This window comes from Ipomoea nil, unplaced genomic scaffold (genome assembly GCF_001879475.1).
Source record: "Ipomoea nil cultivar Tokyo-kokei standard unplaced genomic scaffold, Asagao_1.1 scaffold3030, whole genome shotgun sequence".
In the NCBI taxonomy this organism is placed as follows: Eukaryota; Viridiplantae; Streptophyta; class Magnoliopsida; order Solanales; family Convolvulaceae; genus Ipomoea; species Ipomoea nil.
The window spans coordinates 4,832,663-4,838,278 of NW_017619458.1; the positions used below are offsets into that span (position 1 = coordinate 4,832,663).

At 40.9% G+C, this 5,616-nt stretch overlaps 1 pseudogene; it reads right to left on the reverse strand.

Annotated features, from left to right (window-relative positions):
* Nucleotides 1-259: 259 nt before the first annotated feature.
* LOC109163576 lies at nt 260-3,966 on the reverse strand (annotated as a pseudogene).
* Nucleotides 3,967-5,616: the final 1,650 nt, after the last annotated feature.

Genomic DNA, 5,616 nt, shown 5'->3' on the forward strand with positions numbered 1-5,616 from the left:
TTTCCGTGACTATTGTAATTATATATATGTCTTGTAATATACTGTTAAGTTGTTGGAATAATAAGATTGTTATGGTTGCACTTTGTCTCTGCAAATTTTACTATTTTTTCTTCTTTTTCTTTGTACTGATTTTGTTACGAATACGATCCGTTTCTCTAGGGATGACTACAAGCTAAAGGAAATAATCACAACACGTTATCAACACGATATAAATCTTCGGTGAATGATATGCTTATTTTTTGTTACAATTCCTAATTATTCAAGTTGCCTATATTTGCATAATTGTATTCAGTTTATATGCTTTTGGATATTATTTGATATGGAATATGTTTATGCCTGATATATATATTCAAATTCATACGAGTTTTATATATGTACATACCTACACACACATATATATGCCCTTGTTTACATGAAGGCACATCTAAAAGGAAGACAGTTAAGACAAATCTAACCCATTAAATAATATACAATACACGATTGAGATTGAATGCAAAATATGAACTAAAATCGGAAAGTGAATAATAAGTGAGGGCACACAAGATAATTGCAAGGGATTATAATTGTGGAATGATTCTAATTAGAATAATTACTATGAAAGTAGGACATATAGTAGCAAATATATATATATATATATATATATATATATATATATATATATATATATATATATATATATCAACAATCAATAACAACCACAAATAAGAAAACAAATACAAAGTCCCTAAAAGCAAACTACTCCATAGCAGCAAAATCAAAAAAAAAAAAAAAAAAAAAAAAAACAGAAGCCCCAACCCAAAACACTCTGAACTAGTACCCACAACAAAAATCACAAATGCACACATGACTACGTCCACGTGCACACAGTACAACCCGCGGGGCACACAACTGATAACCATAGAGGCATAGACCAAACACGGCAAATTATTGCATGGACCATGGTCCACACAATTGTATGGACCATGAATATCAGGTACATTTTCAATATATTAAAAGTACATTATTTTTGTACTGAAGGTACATTATTTTTGTATTGAAGGTACATTATATAAAGAGTAAATACACAAAATGGTCCCTCGACTATAGCTAAATTTACAAATTGATTCTCGACTTTCAATTTCAACCAATTAAGTCCTTAACTTTGCAATTTTAACACGATTTGGTCCTCTGTCTACTTGACAGTTTGTTGACTGTGATTTTTGAGGATATATATATGTAATTTCATGGTCCATCGTCGGTTTTTTAAGGTTCCGGTTGCATTTCTAGACCGCACTGTTACATTTGAATCCATTGCCGAAAGCAATCTGCCAAATCCTGTCGCCTTCTTCATCCTCCCTTTGGATTCAATGTAGTTGAGTTCGTACCAGAACGGAGAAGACGACGTGTTTCCGAACCGGTGCAATGTCATCTTGGAGGCCTCCACGTGCTCCGACGAGAACTGCAGTTTCTTCTGGAGATCGTCGATGACGGCGCGGCCTCCAGCGTTGATGCAGAAGTGTTCGAAGACCTGTTTGAAGTCGGGAATGTAGGGTTTCCATTTGGGATTGAAGATTTTCCGGCCGATTAGGGTGAAGAGGAAGAGGAGCTGCTCCGACGCCGGGAAAACGAGCAGGGTGATTGTGGTTATGTTGGATTTGAGGGCTTCGTCGGCAATCACCATTAGATCTTTTGAGAGGTTATTGATTACGAGTTTCCCTTACAGATATTCTTACTCGTAAACGCAGCGGTAGGCTTTATCGTCGGCGCCCTTATGCGTGCGGACCACGTGCATGAGCCGATACTTGGCCCGACCTGAATCACGCTTCATGTTAGACACGAGAATCGCTGCGTCGCCCATTCTGAAGAGGCAGTTAGGGAGGAGTATAGCTCTCTCTGATCCTTTGTAATAGTTGGGCGTAATAATCTTCGCGCTAACCACCAGGGCGTTAGAGTTGGGTGCACGTACAGTAGGTCACGTGCGAGATCGATCGAGATCAGGCCGGCGCTGCACCCCATGCCGGAGATATTATAGCTTTTGATAGACAGATCAGCGAAATCCCTAGAGCGGCTCTACGAGAAAACCATGACTCCAAGCGACGTCAGCAAGCTGAACCGGCTCGTGATCCCCAAGCAGCAAGCGAAGAAGCACTTCCCCCTCCGAAACGGCGCCGTCACCTCCAAGAGCGCATCGTTCTCTTGAGCTTTGCACATTAAATTACATATATATCCTCATAGATCACGGTCAACAAACGGTCAAATAGACGGAGGATCAAATAGTGTTAAAATTACATACTTAAGGACTTAATTGGTTGAAATTGAAAGTCGAGGACCAATTTGTGAATTTAGCTATAGTTGAGGGACCATTTTGGGTATTTACTCTTATATAAAATAATGTACCCTTAATATATTAAAAATGTACTTTTTATTTATGGTCCACACAATTGTGTGGACCATGGTCCATGCAATTGTGTGGACCATGGTCCATGCAATAATGATTGAGTTCAATTTGCCCAATTAAAATAATTAATTTAGTCAATCGTTATACCCTGCACAATGGCGCGCGTAGCACTGTGCGCCCCGCACCTCCCAAAACGACGTCGTTTTGGTAAGTTGTGTAGGGAGTTGAGGCGATTATGTGTATTTATTTAGAAATTATGTGTATTTGTTTATACAATTATGTGTATTTGTTTATACAATTATGTACATTTTTTATACAATCATGTACATCTTTTTTATACAACTATGTACATCCGAAACAGGAAATTTATGTGTATTATGTTAAGAGTTGATGTTTATTATGTTAAAAGTTTATGTATATTATGTATTATGTTAGATTATATGTATTATCTTTTAAAAAATGTGTATTTTGTTATACAATTATGTACATGTATACAATTATGTGTATTCTAGTATAAAATTATGTACATTTTTAAACATGAGATTTTTTAAAAAGAAAATTAACCGCCAACACAGGGTAGCAAAATTTCAAAAAAATAAAATAAAATCTGAAACAACGTCGTTTTGCATCAGGGCGCACAATGCAATGCGCGCCCTGGTGCAGGATATAAATTGCCTAATTTAGTAACCAATTATCCATCAAGGCCCAATAACACATAAATCAGCCCATTGAAAATTTCAACAGTCGTTATATCATAGACCGCGGTGCATGTGCACCGCGGTAAAAAACGGCCCGCCGTTATAGTTAACGGAGTCCGCTTGTTTGGTGTATTAAGCACCAACTGACATTACAATATATCTAAATCGACACTGCAGTTATATCAAAATGATACTGTTGTTATAGTGAAATGAAACTGCAGTGTATATAAAATGAAACTGAATAACATTTCACATATTTGAGTGTATATTGTACAATGAAGCTGTAATTATATCAAAATGATCATGTAGTTGTGTTTTAATGAAACTATAGTGTATATAAAATAAAATTAAATAACATTTTCACATATTTGAGTCTATAAATATCGAATGAAACTATAGTTATATCGAAATGAAACTGTAGTTGTGTTGAACTGAAACTGCAGTGTATACAAAATGACACTGAATAACAGGGTTACTTTTTGCGAAAGGGTGCGAAACAGCGGAAAACAAACACCGTTTCTTTTCATTTAACAAACGGATGCGCGGAACTAAAAATTCTCTCTCTAGGATTCTAGGGTTTTCTCTCCACTACTAGGGTTTTTTCCTAGGTTTTCCCTACTATTCCTCTTGATTTTCTACGGCGAGTCTCGCCCGATTATTTGCGAAAGAGTATTGCGAAGCAGTGGGCGGTGTGTTTATCGGCTGCATGCATGGCGACGCTGAACGAGGAAGGCGCGGTGGAGACTATGACGAAACGGTGGGCAGATTTGGCGCTAGAGGAGGAGGAAGCAGCGCGATTCGAACCTGTGAGGAGTCGCCGGCGGATGCAAGGCAGACCTGGCCGTTGGTCAGGCGATTCTTGACACGCAAGCTAGTCAAGTTGGAATTCATGCGAGAGGTCCTGGCTTCGGTATGGCAGCCGGTCCAGGGTGTCCAGGTAACAGAAATCCAACCACGTCTGTTCCTGTTTGTTTTCTTCCATAAAACGGACATGGAACGTGTCCTAGATGATGGGCCCTGGGCGTACGAGAATGCAACCCTAGTTTGTAAGCAAGTCATTGATGGTAAGCTATCGGAGGATGTGGTTTTGGATACGGTTGATATGTGGGTGCAGGTATATGGGTTGCCTATGGGACATACTTCAGACAAGATTCTTGAGCAAATTGGTAACTATCTTGGCACTTTTGTTAAATATGATGACCGTTTTGTGAATGTGCCGTGGAAAGCTTTCTATCGTATTCGGGTGGTTATCCCTGTGGACAAACCTATCAAGAGGCGTATGAATTTTGTTAAACGTGACAAGTCTACATGTTGGGTCTCGTTCAAATATGAGCGTTTACACAACTTCTGCTTTTATTGCGGACTCTTGGGGCGTTTATATAAATTCTGTATACATGCACGGAATGCTACTATTCCGGTAGAGCAGTACGCTTTTTCCGTAGATTTAAGGGCAGGGTTGAGGAGGGGACCGAGAGCTGTTGGGGAAGGGTGGTTGGTGCCGGCAGAAGGAAAAGGAGTTGAGGTTAGCGGTGGAGTGCGGGAAATATCCCGTGAGGTGCCTGAACGGGGCCGTGAGGTTGAGGGTACGGTTGCGGCGGTTGTAAAACGCCGGCGGGAGGGGGACGGTGGTGTGTTGAGGAGAGAAGGTAGTGATGTTATGATGACTGATCTTTCAAAAAACTTGTTTACGGCCGGTGTTGGTTCCCAGGCCCGCCCATCATCATGAGTACGTTGAATTGTGGACATGGTGTCCAGTAAGAAACCCGACTTTGTATTTTTAATGGAAACCATGGTTGGCCGGGATCACGCAGAGCGACTCCGGGTGAAACTTGGTTTCGATGGCCTTTTTAATGTTGACAGTACAGGTACGAAAGGAGGTTTGGCGTTGTTGTGGAGAACGATGGTACGGCGAGTTTATTGAGTTACTCTAAAAATCATGTGGATATAGAGGTGACTATGCCAGGCTTTAACAAGTGGAGAATGACAGGGTATTACGGTTTTGCACAAAGGGGAAGACGAAACGACTCATGGGAACTCATCAGATCCCTATCGCACCGCTCTGAGTTACCATGGGTTGTTATAGGGGATTTTAATGACCTCCTATACCAGTATGAGAAACGAGGGGGAATCCCCATCTGGAGGCACTATTACGTGGCTTTGGGGACACCATTGATGAGTGTGGCTTGGCTCAGTTGCCTATGCAAGGGTATCCATTTACCTGGGAAAGGGGAGAAGGGACTGTGGACTGGATTGAGGAGAGGTTAGATAAGGTGTTAGTCACTCAGGAGTGGCGAGATGTTGTAAGAGAGGCCAGTGTTTTGAACATTCTGACCCGACGCTCAGATCATTCTGCTCTTTTCCTTGGGATTCTAAATCTTCGGGAAAGGACGGGTGGTGGGATGAGTGGGTTCCGTTTTGAGATAGCCTGGCTGCATGATGAGGGTTGTAGAGGTGTGGTTGAGACGACATGGACTAAGGGAGGGATAGAGGTTTACAGGCCTGTATCGAGCTGTGTGGCAACAAATTATCACGGTGGGGGGG